The sequence below is a fragment of the Setaria viridis genome, chromosome 2 (assembly GCF_005286985.2).
Source record: "Setaria viridis chromosome 2, Setaria_viridis_v4.0, whole genome shotgun sequence".
Classification (NCBI taxonomy): domain Eukaryota; kingdom Viridiplantae; phylum Streptophyta; class Magnoliopsida; order Poales; family Poaceae; genus Setaria; species Setaria viridis.
In genome coordinates, this window is record NC_048264.2 from 18,583,930 (window position 1) to 18,606,837 (window position 22,908).

Below are 22,908 nucleotides of genomic sequence, written 5' to 3' on the forward strand. Positions count from 1 at the left end.
ACTGATCCCATAGCCTACACATCAGCTGATAGATATAATTTGAACGGCCGATCACTTTGCTGTGCAATCAAAACCGATGGTGTTTTCAGATATCTCTTAATTTAGTCCATGACAACTTGTTGCTTTTCTCCCCAAATGAACTCTTGATCGGGCTTTAACTTTAATAGTAGCATGAATGGTTCAATACGTGTTGACAAGTTGGATATGAATCTTCTAATGAAATTGACCTTCCCAATAAGAGACTATAACTTTATCTTGTTCGTTGGTGGAACAATATCATTGATAGCTTTTAGCTCCTCTAACCAATTTCAATCCCTCTTTCATGCACCATGAACCCCAAAAAGTATCTAGCCGATACGCCAAAAGCACACTTGTTTGGATTCATTTTTAAACCATGTTTCGTTGTAGATTCCAATGTTTCGGGCAAATCAACTAAATGTTCCTCAAGGGATTTGGATTTCACTACAACAACATCAATATAAATCTCCACAATCCTGCCAATGAGACTATGAAAAATATAATTCATAGCCTGTTGATAAGACGCACCAGCATTCTTCAATCCAAAGGTCATGGCTACCCACTAATAAAGCCCAAGAGCTCAAGGACATCGGAAGGCAGTCTTTGGAATATCTTGTTCTCCATTAATATCTGATTGTATCCCGTTTTCCCATCCATGGAACTAAAAATCTTGTGAGCTGACACTACATCAACCATCATGTCCGTATCTGGCATTGGGTATTCATCCTTTGGTGTAGCTTTATTCGAATTATGAAAATCAACACAGGCTCTTAACTTTCCAATTTTTCTTGATGACAAGTACAATTTTTTTGGCCGAAAAAATAGCACAGAAACCTAAAATGGGTTAAAAGTGGCCGAACAAATTGGGCTCATAAAGGCTCTTACACAGACCGAGCTTCAATTTGTGACGAACCAAAATCATCATAATACCGCTGCCACGTCGGAGCCGCGTTTGATTCTTGTCCAATGTGGCACAAACTCCAAAATTGTTTTATGACAACTTGTGGGATGAATTTTTATTCATCATTATCTTAGTGACGCACCAAAATAAGAAACGTCACTAGTCGTGGTTTATGACGCTCGACTAATGACGAAGGATTTTCGTCACTCGAGCATCATAAATCACGGTTTATGACGCAAAAAATGCGTTGATGACACTTTTTGGTTCGTCATAGACTGGAAGATTTCTTGTAGTGCGATCTCTCATTGGTTGGAGATGTGTTTCTTCACCATGTGAGTGTATTTTCTCCTTCCTTTACTGTTATTTCACATGCACTCAAATAATCTCAAGGACATGTGGAACTACATTATTCAAAACCAAATATGAGTGTATGAAATTCTAGTTCTCCCTTATTCTTGAGAAAATTGACAGTCATATTTAGTACTTAATGACCATCAACAACTCCCCCAAGCTAGCCCTTTGCTCGTCCTGAGCAAATCCTAAGACTTAGGTTGGTTGATCAGGAGTTGCTACTATGTTGTATTCCTAACTTATGTCGTGCCTACAACAAATTATTCCTCCATGATTTGAATAGGTTGGCATTGATCTTACCTCTTACCTTAAACCTATGGGGCATGTAGCTTCACTTTGTCTTGGGCAGTTGAGAGATAGAACTATTTCATAGATCACCATTCCCTCATCCCTTGATCAACTATCAATCCACAGGTTTTGCAAAGTTTTTCAAAAGAAATCAAAGTTCCTCAAATGATACTCTCGGATTGCTCATTGTGTATGATTCCTTACCAAGGCATAGGATTGCCTTTTTTTAACAACCTACTCCTAGTAGGCTTATATGTGGAGCTGTAGGTGGGGAAGATGAAGGCATACATGTTTCTCATGAGTTGCTAAGTCAAACACTGGATCCTTGAAGAAGCAAGTCATACAACCTGATCAAGATTTGCATGCGTGTGGATGGTGTATATGGTGGATGGTGTATGGACTCCTTTTTGTATGATCCATCTCTCTCCTTTGCTTTTTTTTCTTTTGGGACAAGGGATACCTTTTCTCTCTCTTTTTTTTCATCATGCTTTCTTGAGCATGTACTTTATTTCTTTTTGCATAGCCCATGTCTATTTTTGCAATGATAACTTTGGAGAAAGAGGTCATAGAACAACATGGAGCTTTATTTTGTGGATGGATGGATGGCATTTTTGCTAACTTCCAGTGTATAAGTTTAGCATATGGTGGTGGCATGTACGTGATCTTGATCATAGGAGTATGAAAAGCATCTCACAAGGGTCACGACGATTTGACAAAGCTCAATGAGATAATAGGCAGCATATGTGGAGGATATTCAATAAGAACAACATATGGCCTTGGATAGAAATTTCTCATCATTGAGGAACTTATCATTTTATCATTTTCAAAAATGAAACTTCGGATATCAAGCAACATGTAGAACAAGATCATAGTAACTTTATCCTATCGTATCATATTGCACAACAACCTAGACTTGGATAATGCTTTTTGCTACCCACAAGTTTCAAGTTAAGATTTGATCATGCAAGCCAACAAACGCAAAACTTGGTAGAACACTAAGTTGTAACTAGGCATATGAGAAGAAATAAATAGAACAACTATTCATCATTTCAACAATGAAGAACTAAGGCATTCTTACCGCGCATAGGAAAGCAATAAATATTATTGGTCTTTTTAATTTCAGATTTTATGTTGTTTTTATGATGCAAACTTAAAACAAGCAACATACAAGTTACCTCTTATGTGGGAGATCTCCCCCAAGCAAGCTTCTATCTTACTACCCTTGGTAAGTGTTGCGCCTATGCCAATGGTAGCAAGATCTCCACTCCTGTTTTGGTGCTACAGAGTACAAAAACACGAAGGACCAAACTCGAAATGGGTTATGTTAGTGAAACCGAATGAAATTACCCGAGTGGTTAGTACTCCAAAGTTTGAGCAATCTTGCAGCAAAGAACACAATAGAGGGAAAGAGTTTCTTACTCTTAAACTTGAGCAAAACTCGAATGACAATCTTGAGAGCAAAAACTTGGAAGAAGAGGATGCATCAGACGAGCAAAACACCCCCTCTTGGAAAAATGCCCAAAAAGATTTTCCAATCAAAATTTGACTCAGTTTTGTTTTTAGATTATTTTTTGTAAAGGAAAAGGCTAGAAAGAATTCTAGCATGCAATGTGGTTTGAGAAAAATCAAATATGCAATGGGAAAAAATCAAGTGATGGGGGAAATCAAATTTTGGAAAGCAAATAAGAGATAACTACAGATTTACCTATCAGCGAAGGGCTCACCATTTTGAGTCCGACGAGTAGGACTCTTCTCCATCATGTTCAACTTGATGACATGGCATCCAATCTTGGAGAAGTGGATTCTGATGATTGTCCTTCCTTGTCCGCCACACCCTCTTTGGTTTTATGTGGTTGTAACAGTGTGGATGGTGATTCCTCAGGCTGCGGAGGCTGTGGACCAGTTGGCATTCCCAATCTCTTTGCCCAATGACGCGGTTCCTAGAACTTGAACTCTTCTATCTTTCCATCGAGATGGAGATGAGTGATCTTGGCTCTCACATCGATCTTCGCTTTGGTGGTGTTTAGAAATGATCGTCCAAGAATGAGCGACATTTCTAGGTTGGCCTCCGTGTCAAGAACCAAAAATCCACATGGAGATAGGTGTTCTGGATTTTCACCAAAATATTCCTTATGATACCCACGGGATAGCAGTTTGATGAGTTGGCCATCTGCAGACACATTCTTTGGGGAAGTAAGAGAATAATTGATTTTATCATATATTACCTTCAGCATGATGCTGACACTTGATCCAAGGTCACATAGAGCATGCTTGGCATGGTAGTCCCAGATCGAGCACTCGAGCATCGGGTAGCTAGGATCCTTCTTCGTTCCATTGTGTCGATTCATCAAGGAGCATCTCCTTTGAGATATCATGCCTTTCTGCTCATGGAACTTCATTGCAGTGTTAGTGTAGTGTGGGTTCCGAGAAGGTTTTTCCCACTTCTCGGTTACTGCACTAACATTTTCACGAAAAAGTTTGGGTTGCCTTGAAATCTCTCCAATCTCAACAAAAGGAAAGCAGCAGCCAACTGAGCTATTTGGGTTTCTAACATTTTATTAAAACTTAGTTGGTTTTTAAAAGTAGAAGAAAGGCATTCTAGGGTCTTTTCATTGGCAGCAAGCTTTTTAGAAAGGGATTCAATTATTTCTGCTTGGCCAAAAACAAGATCTTTCAAGGAGAGTTGACTAGAATTGAAATAGTTCCCTTTGTTACCTCCTTGGTAATCAGAGCATTGTTGATTGCACTCTTGGCCTCCTTGTGGACTATACCCATTGCTGTTGTCATTCATGTACAACACGTCATGACAAGGTTGCAGTCGTACATCGCTCCACCCTTCGTTGCAGACCATCTTCTCGATCAATTTGGTGGCATTTGCTATGGTTAGAGAGAAGAAGGCTCCTCCAGCAGCAACATCAATGTGGTCACGGTCTATCGGAGTCAGCCTGCTGTAGAAGTTCTGAAGAATGAGCCAACCATCCATCCCGTGGTGAGGATAGGCCAGGATGTATTCCTGAAGCCTTTCCTACACCTCAGGGATTGACTCTGTTGCTGCTTGCTGGAAACTTGAAATCCTTCCATGAAGGGTGTTGGTTTTGCCCAACGGGAAGAACTTGGTGAGGAACACTACAGAACACTTTTCTAAAGAGCTAGTACTCTCCTGGTTCGCATAGAACAATTGCTTCGCTCTCCCGAGCAGCGGGAACGGGAACAGCCGGATGTGGACAACATCTTCACTGACCTCTCTGATTGTGAAGGTGCTTCTGAGCTCTATGAATTGCTGGAGATGCGCACTTGCATTCTCGTTGGCTTTCTCACAAGATGGGCTAGCCTGCACCATGTTGATGAGACCTGTCTTGATCTCAAAGTTCACGTTCCCCGTGTCGACCGTAGGTCCAATAGGAACCTAGGAGGTTGAGGGAGCCGAGAACTCGACGAGGGTCTTCTGGGCCATCGCGTTGAATGTTGATGGTGCAACGAAAGCTGGATTGGCTACCGAGAGCATTATCTAAGGAGGGACAGTACGAGATCATACTCTTCCCACCAATGACTCCAGATTCTAGATGAAGTTTGTCGGCAAGTCGAAACCAGTACACTACCTATTTTTACATGAGAGAAAACAAAACAAGGTTAACATGTTTAAATAGTGGCTACCAATCAAGGATACAATCATAGAACATTAGTAAAACTCTTAACCAGTGCCTTCCCCGGCAATGGTGCTAGAAATGCTTGTTGGTATATTTAACGATCACAAATAAATCCACAAGTACACGGATATACCATTGTAGCATTTCACCCAAGAGTATTCCCAAGGGTATCATATTTTCCAAAGGAAGATGGGTAGGTCAAGAGAGTTACTATGTTTATGAATATATCTTAATTGGGTAGACCAAGGCTCGATAGGGGTAAGGATAATAGCAGGGTAGTGTGACACACAAAGAGAACCAAACTCAAAATAAGATAGGCTAAGGCTGGGGAGAAAGGCAAAGAGATAGCTCTACCTATATACTGCACAGCTCATACTAGTATACATACACAACATACACACATTTAGGATTTAGTTCTATGCACCCAGGCACTACAGGGAGACAGTACCCTACCGGTTGCTGGCATAATTACTACTAATTAATGAACTCCTACAGTGTACCCAAACGTGGGGGATTATGAAGGACGAACAGGGCTCTCACTGCCTGCCGCCTACCCCTAGCAACCGGTGGGGCAAACTCATATCCAATGGCACTCATACAACCCATGCACCATGCTTGCATTGATGAACAATACTTCAACCTTCCAGGACTACCTCCACTCCAATGGCTGAGCGTAGAGCCAGAGCAACCATAATGATCATTGGACCGATGCCGTGGCGTAGATCGACTAGCCTAGCATGCATTGCATATGAAACATATATAAACCACGGCAAGGGCATATGACTATCACAAGAGCATATATGCCTAGCATACTGGTATGGTAAGGGTATATGTCTAGCAAGGAAGCATATGAGCCAAGTGGAACACTATATAAAGAAGATAATTCTATTGATAAGCATAAAGTCAAACGAGGAAATAAAGATACATGTGTCGTACCTTCAGCTCCAAGAGGACCTGGAACCTGAGTAGAGCTACTCTAGCCTAACTCCACTAGCTTAGAGACTAAATGAGGAAGAGAGTGATTCCTCTTGGTGTGTGTTGGAAAGGAGATAGGGGTCCCATTTATAGTATGGAGGTGCCTTGGGAGAGTGGATATGCTCCTATCCTAAGGGAATATTCCCCTCCAATTCCTTTCCTTTTGCCACCTAGTAGGATTCGAGGTCCAGATGCAGTAACTGCTGATGAAACAATCATAACCACCATTAGGGAGCCACCAGGAGATGCCACGTGGAAGCTGAGCATGAGAGGTGCCAAGGCCAGTTTGGCACCACCTCTCGCGCCGCCCTTCGTCTGGGACGCTGCCTGATGGGCCCTCAAGGCAGTTCATGGTGCACGCACCAAGTTAATGCGGTTTACCCCCTGATGTGGGCCTATGGATCCGTGTGCTGCCCCGTGGCGATCTCTCATTGGTTAGAGTTGCGGTTCTTCGCCATGTGAGTGTGTTTTCTTCTTACTTTTATGTTATTTCACCTTCACTCAAATAATCTCCAAGGATATAAGGGACTACATTATTTGAAACTAAATATGCATGTAAGAAATGCTAGTTCTTCCTTATTCCTAAAAATATTGATGGTAATATTTGATACTTAACGACTGACAAAACTCACGAGACCATGCATTTATGTACGTGCATGAGGACTACTTAGAGATGACCAGGAGGCTAGCAAGGGAACCTCTTGAAGGACGTGGCCTCTCCGCGACTCCATCGGTCACTTTGTCCGCATCGACCGTGGAGTAGCAGTGCCACCAACCATTACGGCTTGGCCGCCGCTGGCATGAGACTACCGGAGGAGTCGGATATGATTGATGTCGCCACCGACGACATCTTGAGCATGCCGGAGGTGCTGTCGTGATGCTGCAAGTTACCGGAACGAAGGAACGGTGCTAGGATGACCAAGACGGTGACGACCCGGAGCTACCAGAGCCGAGGGACAAGGTGGCGCTGCTGACGACGATGATGACACCCCGAAGCTGCCAAGCACGGAAGACCGGCCCCAAGACGATGACGAGGCCACGTGGCTGCCGGAGCTGACAAGACGGCATGCTGCCGATGAAAACGATGACGCCACAAGGCCATCGGGCAGCCCCTTGACAAAAAGACTATGGTGACGACACCACGGAGCTGCCAGGAGCCTAGGACAACGAGAACGGCGTCAAGATGATGAGACCACGTCGGTGCCACGTGGCTGCCGGAGGCGACAAGAAGGCGCGTCCAACAACACGGCGCCGCAGGCTGCTAGGGTTGGCGCTAATATGAGACGATGCCCTAGCTACCAGATGCCATGATCTGCCATGGTAAGTCGATGCGATGGTATCTGGGAGCATCATCGTTCATGGGCAGGAGGTCAATCGCAGCATGCTGGTATGCTTGGACATGCACGTACCAGTACAGGACTTGCATGTGCGTGCACGTGCATTACTACCAAAAGCTAGAAGATTATAGAGAAGGGCATACTCCCTAGTGTCCCAAGTAATGCAGGTTGATGATCTATTCCCCTCTCATCTCTTTTTGCACGCTGCGTACATGCATGCATGGATGGGAGCTGGAGAGCTAGTCGTACCGCCGGAGGTGTCATTGGGTGTGCTCACGACCACATCGTCGGCCAGTGATGGACGTCCAAGAGCCGTGATGCCCGAGTACTGCCCGCATGTCGGCTGTACATGGAGGCGCGCCGTCGGGCGATCATGGCGTTCTCCTGCAAGTGTTGGAGCCGATGGCTTAAGCTGAGAGTTTTGGTGCGTACATCAGCTGGAAGCGTCATTGGACTTACCTGAGAAGAAGCTTGAAGAGGAGCATCCGCCTGGTGGGTAGCAACAAAGGTTTCTTGTATAATGACCGACTAGATTGGCCGCCGGTTCACCGTTCACATCACGGTTGCGTTCGTCTTCTCTGGCGCCTTGCTTATGGGCCTTGTCGGTGACTACATCACGCTAATTTCGTTGCCGGCGTAGGTGTGGGCTACAGGCTGATGATCGTCTTCACCAAGGTATTCCCTGCATCGATATCCTCCTACGACTTCGGCATTTCCTTCATGGAGGTCATCATCAGCATCGGTATCCTCCTCGGCTGCGCCTCCAATTACGTCTTCGCTCGCCCGTTGTTCTACCTCGGCTGGCGTAACATGCACGGCATCAGCGCTGTGCCGTCCGTCCTACTATCGCCGAGATGCCGGAGGAGGTTGCAGAGCGCCTGATTGATTTGGTGCTGATCATATTCATTCGAACTAGAGTGTCTGGCGGGTGTGTGACGACAGTTACTATTTGGCTTGGCCGATTGGTTTTGAGAGTTCATCGGCCATGGAGTTTCATCGGCTTATTGGGGTTAACTTCCTATATATATTCTTCAATAAGGAGAAAACTTTTTCATGCATAGAAGGATCAACGGCTGAGGGATGGACTTCTTTCTCTAGAGCCTGGATTACAAGTGAAGCAGTGTTATCAATGCGTTGCTTTTTTCTGATGGCCGATAACGAGGGCTGGAAAAATTCTTTGGCCGATGGAGTCATTTTATTCAGCCGATAGAGTCACTAGGTCCAAGAAGTTATTTTCATCAGCTTATTTCTGATTGGAGCAGTGAATAGTCAAGAGTTCAACCAGTTGGATTAAATCAGAACACATCGGCTCAAGAAAGACGAGCCTCGGACTTCAATACAGATCAATATCGAAGCATGAAGCATCCATACTCCAAAACTGGAAAGGGCATGTATTGACATCGGATTTTGGCCAAAATCTAGATAATCCAAAGTGAGGAGAGACAATCGGCTACTGCCATACGTATACAGGAGTCATAGGCAATAAAGAAGGAATGAGTGATAATTGTGGCTGTTTAACATGTTGATAATTAATGCTGATGGTGATTGTACCTGAAGATACATGCACATGCGTGAGGAGTAGTTGCCACATATGGAGTATGCCTGGGGAACAGACCAATCAAAATACAGGTAGAGGATAACAAGTTCGATTGGATGAAGTCAGCCAACGGAGTTAATGAAGCCGGTAGAGTTGCATTATGAATCAGAGGAAGCTTCATTAGTAAGAATTTTGCAGAAACGAAACTAGAGTCTATGTATCTCAATATTTTCTTTTGCTTAGATATTTAGTGTTAGACAAATTTTTGTATGATGTGAACCTGTGGGTTAAATTCCGATCTTTTGATGAGAGAAGGTGGATAATTCGATATGGGGATGGTGACGATGTTCACAGCCCGACTACAACCATCCAAGGATGTTGCGCCTTAGCAACCGATACACCACCTCCAATGGTCGCCGCGATCTTCTGGAGCACAATCAACCAAACCACTAGGGTAATTCCTGCAACCAATCAAGGAACAACCAAGAACAAGTAAAATAAGCAACTCAATTGTAAGTATGGAGATAAAAACCAATCTGAAATCACAAAGTTGGGGTTCTAAATTGAGTAGAACGAATGGTCTAGTCGACAAATGCGTCTACAAGGAAGTAGTAATGGCTAAACTTACATCTAAACAAAACCTAGCTATTCTTGGTGGTGGCTAATGGGTATATGAATGTGGGAGGATGAACACCAGGATGTTGGGGTCATGCTCCAACCCTAGGATGCATCCCTAATGGACCCAACTTGATAAACGGCTCATTGGCAAAAAAAAGTGATGGAGCAATATAGACAAGAAAAAGGCATTTATAGTAAAACGATGATTGCGGCTGTCTCAGAAAAGATATGGATATGAGTTTGGATCCATATGAAAATGGACTTAATAAGGTTTCCATTGAATACTTAAACGCTCCAATCCGAGTCCGTATGCGACCGTGGTGACCGTCACAAGTTAGTGATGTTATGCAGTCCGAATCCAACTCCGAAACATGTTGTATTTGAACTCTTTCTTTCCTTGGACCAAAAGTGACGTGGTGGCTTGGTGGGGAACACTAGGAATTCTTGGACTCAATCCCCAATCAACTTCTTTAGACCTTTATCTTCCATGTGTGTTTAACACTCTTTTTGATCCATGTATGTATTTCTGAAAATGACCATGAACACACATCATGGTATAGCATGAATTCATCAAATGTATCAAATACAATCATGACTAAGAATTGTTTCACTTTTGAATCAAAAGTTACTAATATGGTTGTATCCGAGTAGGTGATGTCCTCATCATTCTCCCCTTCTTGGCTGCAAGTCGTCCTCGACTTGCTCCAATGGCATTCAAACCTGCTTGCTTTGATGTTGGAACACGAAGTGATGGCTATGCTGCACGGCCACAACCACCAATGCTCCCCTTCTTCGGGCATACCCTGTTGCATTAGGGAAAAACTAGGAAAACTTTGCAAGATATTATTAGTGTTATTGTAGCCCCCTATTTGATCATGGTATTGTAGTCCAAAGGAAGGATATTTCAGATTTGCGGTCATATTTGCCAATTGCATAAAGTGAAAAATGATTAGAACTTAGCAAACCAGAATAAATTTAATTTTCTCTTTTAGACAATTTAGATTACACAGAATATCAAATTTAATACAAGCCAAAGTATTTAAAGAGGACAACAATTTCATTCATCTTGTGCACAAAAAATATGATGAAAAAGCTTCTCTTCAATACATTTGCATGGTTGCAAACCAAAAGTATCATATTTATTCACTACTTGTGGCATAGGAGTAAAAGAATCATTATCACACAAGTCCTCTTTATCACATGGAACAACAAGTAATTCATCTTGTGACAAAGGTAAATTAGCAGCGGGTTCCACTATTTGTTGCTGTTAATTAGCATGTAGAGTGGACAAATTTTGGAGATCATGGGCCACAACATTCTATTCATAGATAATAGAATCCTCCTTTCAGCACTGAGAGCAAGACAAAATAATTGTTCAATATTGCTATAAGGATTGCTAATTAACAAGGTTCGAATTTCAGAATTGACCCCTCTCATTAACCTACTCATAACATCTTCCATGTATGCATCTAATTCACAATACATGATACAAATTTTAAAATCATGGAAGTATTTGTTTCACAGTCTTACTACCCTATTTTACTTTCACCAGTTTGTTAAGCAAATGATCAACATAATATGAGGGAATATATGCATCTTGAAAAAGTATTTTAAAATCTTTCCAAGTTGGTGGAACTTTGTTGTGCCTACAAATATGTTTCCATTTAGTCAAAGCATATTTAGTAAAAGCACTTGCAACAGCTAAAATCATTTGATATTCAAACAAGTTATAATTATCAAATTCGGCATCTACCTTAAGCTCCCAATTAATGTATGCACGAGGGTCAAAATTCCCATCAAAAGAAGGTAGAGCATTACTGACCTCAGTTAGAACATCATCATATACCTCCAGTGGGTATGGTCCCATATGTTGTCGAGGTTGTGAACACCCATGGTGCAGGCACCCAGCTCCCACGTGTGTCATCGGGCCTGCCATTATTAGCAGACAGCAGAAAAATTCACAAGAAGTTGTCTACCAACAAAAGAAAATAGGTGGTGGAAGATTATTTTTTTCACTCAAACCTATCCATTCAAGTTGTTACATATTCTTACCAAGCCAAAACAGGTGGTGATGGCAACGAAAAAGATAGCAGCCTCGAAGAAAGTGTATCAGTGCTGCAGCAACAACCCTGGTCAAGCTGTAGTCAAATATGTGGAGCTGTAGGTGAGCTGAAAGTAATGTACAAGAAAGTACTAGAACCACGTTAGTTACAAGCAAATTGAACAAATGCTCAACGACATTATTGTGCTGGTCCTAGGCTAGAACATGTTAGAGACGCGAGCCTGGAGACAAACGAAGTCATTGAACTGCAGCAAAGAAGGATCACCGAGAGAAGAATAGCACCAAAAGAAAAACCCTGCTCTTCTTCTTTCTCTTTCCTTCCTTTCTTTCATTCTTTCTTTCTTGGGTAGGGTGATTCACCAGTAAAGTCAAACAAGTGGTTGTTTTGCAAAATCACTGTTGGGATACGAGGTAGGTTACGCTAGTGCAAAACAAAAATTTTTCTACCGCGTAAACCAGGAAAATTGCCGTATATGGATCACGGCATTACCACTCGACGCACTGGTGCGGAAGATGTAGAATCGCGTTGGGGCAGCGAAGTCAATCAGCGTAGTCGAACACATAGTCGATCACATCAATGTCGAGCAGCTCCTCAGCAGCTCGTCCACGTGCAGCAAGGTCGTCCTCGTGCAGCGGCTCGTCGTCGGCTCGTCGTGGCTTGTCGGTGGCTTGTCGTGGCTCGTCCAAGTGCTGCAGGTGCAACACCTCCAAGGTATCCACACGTGCAGGGAGGAAGCGTCGCAAGCCAAACTGCTAGGTCCACGAGTTGCAACAGGGTGAGGGCATGGGAGGCGCGACAGATGTGTTTTTAGCCAAAAATGATGAAACCCTAGGGCACCCCACCCCTCTATTTATAGAGGTTCCTGACGGGCCTATCGGTCCGAGGCCCATTAATACTTCTAAACCTAATCCAACTCGGATCATATCCGAATTGGACTTCCAGCCCCTTAAGTGTGTGACCCTATGGGTTCAGATACGTATGGACATGGCCCGAGTACTCCTACTCAGCCCAATAGTCGGTAGCGGCCTCTAGCAAGATGTGCCAACTCCTATACGCACACGAAGATCATATCAGACGAACTGTCACAACATCACGTACATGATATTCCCTTTACATCATGATATTTGGTCTAGCTTCAAGCCGACCACTCTTTCTCGATCCTGTGATTCGGAATCCCTTTGTAGGTTAACTCTTAACCGTACGTAGCATGGCCATGCATTTCTGGATCCGATCACTCGAGGGGGCCAGAGATATCACTCTCAATTAGAGAGGGGCAAATCCCATCTTGATTGACCATGCCACACGGCATGCTTCTTGACAAACCCGAAAGCTACCGTTTTAACTACCCTATTACGGTGTAGCGTTTGATAGTCCCTAAGTAAGTCGATCCACATCTTGAGTACATGCGACAATCTCAGGTCTAAGGACAAAGCATACTTGTTGTGTAAAGAGAGAACTACTTCTCGCGTTGGGTCAGTCCTCGCACATGTCTCTATATACACCTACATTATTAGTTTGACATCTCCATGTCCATGACTTGTGAAACATAGTCATCAACTAATACATGTACTAGTCTAATATTCATGTTTGTCCACACATGAACTCCGACTAGGGACAGCTTTTAGAATAACCATACAAGTAACCACATACAATTCACATAATTGCATATCAATTCAAGTAGCCTTTAATGGATATTCAATAAACACAATATACAAATCATGGATACAATCAGATATTATCATCTCTATGATTGCCTCTAGGGCATACCTCCAACAACCAGCACATGCGCAAATTTCTAGGGTGATTGTGAAGCGCTCAGAATAAATTTAGGACCAAGGTCAGATTCATTGGAAAGAGCACAAGTTAAGGTTTCCAGATTGTATTTAAACTTCCTATTCGGACTCCTGACAAAGGAAATATGGTGCTTTTCTTTTCAGGTTAAAACATTACTCCGAATCGAATTTGATTTTGAACTTGTTGGATTTCCATTTGTTAGATGGAAGTATGGACATGGATGAAACCTCCAAGGATGTGGTTAGGGTAATGGTAGTAAACAAAACAAAGGAATTTGGAAATCCACTTTGATCGTGGAGAGAAACAAATAAACTTAAATCTGCGATGGTGACACAAATGTGACTAGAACTCGAAACTCGAAATGACTAGACACTAAGACCAGCAACTTGACATGAAGATGCAACAATTAATTCAATAAGCCCTAACCAAGTAGTAATAGTATCAAGCTCAAAGGGTTTTTGGGATTATGCAGAACTTATCTACTAATTTTTTTGGCTTTTTCTGGACTATAGGAGATTAAAATCAGCAAAGAACTGGAAGTCTCTCAACGATCAACCTTGCTCTAATTACCAATTGATGTGAACCTGTGGGGTTGAATCCCGATCTTTCGATGAGAGAAGGTGGATGACTTGATTTGGGGATGGAGATAACGTTCATGACCTAACTACAACCATCCAAGGATGCTGCATCTTAGCAACCGATACACCACCTCAAAAGGTCACCGCGATCTTGTGGAGCACGATCAACCAAATCACTAGGATAATTCCTGCAAGCAATCAAAGAACAAATAGAACAAGAACCTCAATTGCAAATATGGAGATAAAAATAAATCTGAAATCACAAAGTTGGGGTTCTAAATCAAGTAGAACGGATGGTCTAGTCAACACACGCGTCTACAAGGAAGTAGCAATGGCTAAACTTGCATCTAAAAAAACCCAACTATTCTTGATGGTGGCTAAGGGGTATATGAACATGGGAGGACAACCACCAAGGTGTTGGGGGCATGCTCCAACCCTAGGACGCACCCCTAATGGACCCAACTTGATACACGGCCCATTCGGCAAAAAAAAAGGTAACGCAGCAACATAGACAGAAAAAGGCCTCGTAGTAAAATGACGATTACGGCTGCCTCAGAAAAGATATGGAGAACGCCCCAATCCGAGTCCATATGACGATCGTGGTGACCGTCACAAGTTGGTGCTGTCTACAGTTCGAATCCAACTCCAAAACATGTTGTATTTGAACTCTTTCTTTCCTTGGGCCAAAAGTGATGTGGTGACCTAGTGGGAAACGTTGGGAATTCTTAGACTTGGTCCCCAATCAACTTCTTTGGACCTCCATGCCTAATATAGTACTGGCCCAATCTTCCGAAAGGTAGTGATAAATTTGATTGGTGGAGACTCGATGTTGATGATCTGGGCTTCTAATCACACACAATTTGAATCCTAGCAACCGCTACACCGCTACTCTGTTGGTTATCAACCAAGCACAATTTGATTGACCTCGCCGAGAAGGCTTTCCCTGCAAGCGAATTGAAGGACACAAGCAAGAAAGTATAAACACGCAATCTAATATTGCAAATATGAATGAAGGAAAGAAGGGTTCAAGCTATCAATTCGAAAGGACTAATCGACGTAGTCGAGGAGAACAAGAACAGGGACCCTGGATCACTGTAAAAGGACTTCTCGCCACAGTTACAACGAATCAATCTCAGTTTCTCAAAGGAAAATTAGAACTAAACAAAACCCAAGTTTCTAAAGCGGCGGCTACTGAGTTTATCTCAAAAGGGGAGAACTAGGGTTGGGGGCAACTAGGAAGGGGGCACTCACAACTTAGGCTTAAGGCCCGACACGATACAAGGCCAAGTTGGCACAAAACTGGTGATGTAGCACCTTGTTGTAGTCACACAGAATGATCCACGAACCTTCTTGAGCTAGGACTAGAACTAAAAGAATGATGTCATTATCCCCGTTCCAACGCATCAAATAACACCTCGTTTCGATATCATATGAGGGAGATATGGCCGAAACCGTGCTGGGGTGTCGGCTGAAGCCGAAATGAACGCGACGACCAAGTTGGTGACGAATTGTAACTTGGGGAAGAGCAAGACTCGTGCATGTCCAGCATGGAGATGTCCTCATCATCCTCCCCTTCTTGAATTTGAGTCTTCCTTGACTCCATCCCATCATCAATCTCTTGCAAAGGGTTAGGCACAACATGATGCAAAGAACGAGACATAGGATTATCGGTAACACAATAATCTCGACAAAGCATAGTATAGCAAGGTGCATCATGATTATCACATAAGGTAGTAGTAGCAACAACGGTGGCAAGATAAACACCCTCTTTTAACTTAATCCCATTATGTGTAGCATGAGATGGAACTAATGCATGATCCTTCTTAATAATTTCAGCAAGCTCGTTATGATGTTTCCTAATATCCGCAGGAGATAAGGGAAGGAAAGTAATATTCTTGATTTGATGCATAAAAGTATATTTATTAGTTCTGCCATGGTATAAAGCATCAACATCGAATTCCCATGGGTGGCCTAACAAAAGAGAGCATGCTTGCATAGGTACAACATCAAAATCAGCATAGTCATTAAATGAGCCAATAGAAAAATGCACGCACGCTGATCTAGTTACCTTTATCTTACCACTATTGTTGAACCATTGTAGGTGGTACGGATGCGGGTGCGCACATGTGGTCAAACCAAGTTTCTCGACCAGATCTGAACTCACTAAGTTGTTGCAACTCCCACTATCAATAATGGTGAGAACACGACGATCCTTGACGATGAGAAACATGTGAAAAAAATTGCAGCATTGTAACTTCTCTTCCTCTTGTCCAAATTGGAAAGTCAGCACCCGCTGCATAAGAAGGCTCTCATAACCCGCCGAGGCAGCCAGAGAATCAATGGCAACCTCCTCATTATTCGCTTCATATGCAAAACTGTTAATAGCAAGAACCAATTCATCTTCAACATCACTAGCACTTACATATCTTGTTCCATCAGTGGTGGCTATGTAAGCAATTACATATCCTCGTTATTCGCTTCATCAGCGGTGGCACATAATTTTGTTGGAGCTATTCGATGATGCACCAAGGGCCATAGCTTTCTTCTGTGGTTGGGACTGCACAGGAGACAAATTGCTCACCTCGGAAGCATGTGTAGTAGCAGACGGTGTCACTAGCGGCTGCGCACCTAGGGCTTGTCGACATCGAAATGCTGTTGCGGAAAAGATCTTCCAGGGTTGGACCTGAAAGTGTGTTGTTGATGATGTCCCTGTACTTCTCTTTCAGCTTTAAGAGGAAGATGATATAATTAGTTGAACCTATTCCAATCTTTGCAATCAAGAATATCCTGTATATCACAATTCAAACCACCAAAGAATCTAGCACAAGTATCTTCATCATCCTCATGTATATCACAACGTGCTAGACCAATAAGCAATTCCTGATAATATTCTTCTACTCCGTTTTCACCTTGTTTTAAGGTCTGCAGTTTCATACGCAAGTCATGTTGCTAATAAGAAGAAACAAAATGAGATTTCATATGTTATTTAAAACATTCTAAGTCTAAGGTATACAATTGGCATTATTAGTATTGCAAAGATCATTCCACCAAAAGAGAGCAAAACCAGTAAACTTACTCGTAGCAAGCCTAACTCTATGCTCAACAGGAACTAAATGAGAATTAAATTTTTATTCAACAGCAAGTTCCCAATCTAAATAAGCCTTAGGATCAGCATTACCAGCAAAAGGAATCATGGTAAATTTAGTTTTAGCAAAAGGATCATTATTATCACGGTGAAGATGGTCCATGTCACGTGCATCATTATCAAGATCAGTGTTATCATCATCCTCCTCCAGACGATCATCATAAGGGGTGGGTCAGCGTGGCGGCACTGGGGTAGTTCGTTGCTCAACATGTTCAATCCGGGTAACCAGAATGTTAATGTTGCGCATCAAGTCATCAAACTTCTCGTCGATGTAGGTGCGCTGGTCAGCAAGAAGCTTCGTAAGCTCATCCTTGGACACACACTCATTGAAGTTCGAAAGGGACTCCACTCCTTTCCCTTTTCCTGACATGGTTAGAAGATAGCAAAAGACAACACAAAAGTATTATCCCTATCAACTAGCAACTAGCAATTAATGGGTGGTGGTGAAAGTGGAAACCAATATCTCAAATGGCTTACTACCATCTTGCAAGTGTTCTTACCAAAGCCAACAGGACGGTACAATCTGTTGTCAAGCTTAGGTGTAACAGTTGCAAGGTGAACCTATACTGATAGAAGTATATGTGGAGCTTTGGGCAGGCACAATATGGTAGCAAGGAAAAACAATAGCTGAAGCAGATTAGTAAAGTTCAATAAGTATCCAAAGTACAAGTCATAGTTGCTGGCTAAGACGTGTCCCTAGACGTAGCACGACAAGTTGGAAAGAGCGACGGTGGATAGAACTCAAAGAATAAGCAACCAGCAATTCATGCAATTGTTTTAATTCTTTTCCCTGATTTTCCCTCCAGGACGGTGGAAGCCACTTTTTTATTTTTCTCAACTATTTTTTTTATATTTTTCTCTGAATAGGAATCACACAAGATGGAACCACAAAAATTTGCACCTTAAACAAAGGTGTGATGTGGTCTATAGAAAAATAGGCACGTTTGTTGAAAATCGTGCAACAACTTAGAGGCTTGAAAACTCCCACTTGCTGATTTTTTTGGGAAAGCTAAGAATTGCAAAAATGCTGAGACTCAAAAATTTGGAAAATTTTTTTTACCTCAATCGAAGTTCCAAGCGAAAAGTTATGCCTATTTTAAGGAAGGTCCCCGAATCAGGGTTTCGGAAAGGCACAACGCGGCTGGTAAGGCGACGGTGGCTAGGGCAAAGTGTCCCTATCCATCCAACATTGATCACGGCTGAGCAAAGCTTCTCAGCAAGCAATATAGGGGCACCAATGTCCCTAGTATGCAGCAATTAGGTATTCGCCAGATGAATCAAGAAGGGCTACGAGGCAAAGGCGACACAACGCGTCTTGCAACCTATCTAGGAATTGCGCACCGAGAGTGTACACAAGACAGCTAGCGGGGCAAGTCAAGTAATATGGGGGCTCGACTTGTTGTTTGGGTAAAATTGGATGGGATAGCGGCGAAAACAATCAAACAACAACGGGTGGTTGAAGCTATGACCACAAACACACTAAACCAGCAACAAGCCTCGACTACGAACACAAACTCAACAAAGCGAATTTGAAATGGAAATTGCAAAGGCTAAAAAGGCGATAGGATAGCAGAAAGTGTAAATAGTTTTGGGCTTTTTGTGGACTATAGGTGTTGGACACGAACTGAATCTAAAGGGGAAACATGATAGTATACCTCACGGGTAACCTGGAATCCTGATACCACTTGATGTAGCACTGGCCCGATCTTCCATAAGGTAGTGATAAATTCGATTGGTGGACGATCTGGGCTTCTAATTAGACATGATTTGAATCATTGCAACTGCTACACTGCTGCTTTGTTGGTTATCAACCAAGCACAACTTGATTGACCTCGCCGAGAAGGCTTTCCATGCAAGTGAATCGAAGGACACAAGCAAGAAAGTATAAACACGCAATCTGATATTGCAAATATGAATGAAGTAAAGAAGGATTGAAGCTCTCAATTCGAAAGGACTAATCGACACAGTCGAGGAGAACAAGAACAGGGGCCCTGGATCACTGTAAAAGGACTTGTCATCACAGTTACAACGAATCAATCTTAGTTTCTCAAAGGAAACTAGAACTAAACAAAATCCGAGTTTCTAAAGCGGTGGCTACTGAGTTTATATCTAAAGGGGCAAACTAGGGTTGGGGGCGACTAGGAAGGGGGCACTCACAACTTAGGCTTAAGGCCTAACACGATACAAGGCCAAGTTGGCCCAAAACTGGTGACGTAGCACCTTGTTGTAGTCACACAGAATGATCTACAATCCTTCTGGAGCTAGGACCAAAACCAAAAGAACGATGTCTTCATCCCCATTCCAATGCATCAAAGAACGCCTCGTTTCAATGTCGTATGAAGGAGATATGGCCAAAACCGTGCAGGGGTGTCGGCTGAATCCGAAACGAACCCGACGACCGAGTTGGTGACGAATTGTAATTTGAGGAAGACCAAGACTCGTGCATCTCCAGCATGGTGATGTCCTCATCAATGCCTTTTATGTGTGTTTAACACTCTTTTTGATCCATGTATGTATTTCTGAAAATGACAATGAACACACATCATGGTGTAGCATGAATTCATCAAATGTATCAAATACAATCATGATAAAGAATTAGTTCACCTTTGAATCAAAAGTTGGTAACGTGGTTGTATCTGAGCAAGTGATGTCCTCGTCATTGTGTGGTTCAACCAGGAGTCATTAGTCTAGGATATAAATATGTACCCCTTGCCATTGTAAAGATATCTCTCGATCAAATATAAATACATTTATCTTTTTTTTGGCTTCACACCACCCTTAGGAGTAGGAGTAATGTAGTTTCTCGATGAGTTTTTGTTGGAGATATGCCCTAGTGGGAATCATAGAGATTTGTATATGTATATTGTGTTCATTGAATATCCATTAAAGGCTACTTGAATTGATCTGCAATTATGTGAATTATATGTGGAACTCTTTACTTGTATGGTTATTCTAAAATTTGTCCCTAGTCGGAGTTCATGTATGGACACACATGAATATTAGACTAGTACATATATTAGTTGATGACTATGTTTCACAAGTCATGGATATGGAGATGTCAAACTAATAATGTAGGCACATGTAGAGACATGTGCTAGGACTGACCCAACACGGGAAGTAGTTCTCTCTTTACACAACATGCACGCTTTGTCCTTAGACCTGAGATTGTCACATGTACTCAAGATGTGGAGCTACTTACTTAGGGGCTATCAAACGCTACACTGTGACAAGGTAGTTAAAAAGGTAGCTTTCGGATTTGTCAAGAAGCATGCTGTGAGACATGGTCAATTGAAGCGTCCCCACATAAGTAGAGACTAAATGTGATCCAATTATCAGTCCCAGGAGGCTGATAACACATTTATTCAATAGATAGTTCAGAAACCGTACAACTCCGGAAGGAGCGGGCGGGCAAGCCACACCCAAAGCAAGACTAAAGCGATAACAATACAAATCCAAGTTGCAGTCCAGTCGGACTCCGGGCTGCAATCGGAACTATGCGTCAGCGGAAGCATCCTGCTAAAGGGCCAACACCGCAGGCAGCGTTGGGTGCAGACGCAACCTCCTACTCGAAGTCCTCGGAGACGAAGTCCGGATCCTCCTCTGAAGCAACAACACAAGGGTGAGTACAAAAGTACTCAACAAGTCCAACCCCATCCACGGAGGAGGATACAACAAGAATATGCATATGATTCAACAAGGATATAGTTAAGGTTTATTTGCAATAAAGCTAGATTTTTGATATATGCAGGGTTTCATTTTAAAGAATATTCATAAAACATTTTCTTAATAAACGATATATCAAGCGGGGTTGATCCTACGCAAAGGATCCAAGTTTTATCGCTACCGGACTCCCCGTCCGCCGTAGCGCACGGCACCACTGCCGGACACTTCCAAAATCCCACACACACACTGTAAATACCAGTCATCCCCCAAAAGCTAGTTGTGTGACCGAGCCGTAACTCGTCCAATGTTGTGGACACGGCTACCCGGATAGGTTTTAACTCTGCAGAGGTTGTACACTTTTCCCACAAGTAGAGTACCGTATCACGATCACCTTAGTGACGGTACGGATCCTAACAAAGCCATTACCCACCTTAGCCAACACTGACTAGTCAACACGGAAGCACCCAAGGGGTTAGCAACCCATCCACGGGGCCAAAACCGGGACCTAAGTCACCAATAGCTTAGTCCTTTTCCAAGAGCTCCCGTCGCTCACCAGCACACCTGAAGCCTAGCAGTTTAGCTAGTGGGGTTTATGCTAAGCCGTTGCCCATACAACGGTCGAGTAATTGCACGATGATGGAATTAGGCAGGATGACACATCAACTCGGTCCTTAGTCATGACAAGATGGATATCTCCCAACTCTGCTCAACCACTAAGGTACGAGCTCAACAATCCGGCATTCCACACAAGAAATGCCCATCCATCTCATCCACCACCTCTCTTTACACCCGAAAACCCAACTCCTCGGTTGAACACACTCACACATTTATTTTCCGAATAAACAGATGTAGTCATGATTGAATTTGGATAATGAGTTCCTAAGCATTCTAGCAGTATTTATCATCTAAACAGAGCAACTCATATTTAGAGATAAATATGGGACAACAAGGAATAATCATAACAATCAAGGGGTGGCTATCCAACCATGTCTTGCAATAAAACAATATGCATTTTATAAAACAGGCCAGTAGGTTGTGTCTGAAAAACTAGGTATTAAATATGCATCAAAGGGTGAGATTGGACTTGCCGTTCTCAAAGCCTTCTGGGAGCTCCTGCTCGCGGTACTGGTCCTCGGGCTCGGGCTCGCGGTCGAACTCCTCCTCGGGTACACCGCGATCTACGGCACACACAAACGAGCACACAATAAATAAAAAGGAAAAAGATTTTACCCGTTGAGCTCCGAACAGGAAATGTGAACGGAAAATAGGTAGGAAGGGTATTTTCATGAACTTTGGATATGCCTCGGTGGAAATATATGAGAGGAGGCTGTGGTCGAATTTGGGATCGATTGGAGGAAATTTGGCGCATGAAATGACGGGTTAAAGGGAGGTTAGGGGCCTTAAATCAAGGTTTAGGACTGAATTGTGAAAACCGAGGGCTTATTTGTAAATTCTCTAAAAAGTGGAAGGGCTTAGTTGTGAGAATCCCTGGAGAGAGGTGGGAGGACCGGGTTGCAATTAGAGAGAAAGGGAGGGGCAGATCGAGAAAAATGAAATCTTCTTCCCCTTCCTTGGCCGAAACAGAGGGAGGGGAGGAAGGGGGCAGGCGGCCGGCGCTGGGCTGGCCGGCCGGGCCTTGCCGGTGGCAGGCCGGGCGGGGAGAGGTGGAGGGGGCGCATTGGGGTCCATTTGACCGCTCACCTTGGACGATTAGTGGCCGGACCCAAGGGGCCGACGGTGGCGGGAAGGCGGCGGCGGGTGGCGTCGGGGGAGGCAGAAGGAGGAGGGTCGGCGGCTTGGGGGATGTGTTGGTGGCGTGGGGGAGCTTCAGAGGTGGGGGATGGAGGCCGGCCCCTCTTTTATAGGCGGCGGGAGGAGCTTGTGGCCTCTTCGAGGAGCGCCGCGAATCTCGGCCGGTGGCGTGCCGGAGTGGTGGAGCTCGTGGATGGCGTGGTGGGGGGCACGGCTCGGTTGACGAGGGTACGGGGGCGGT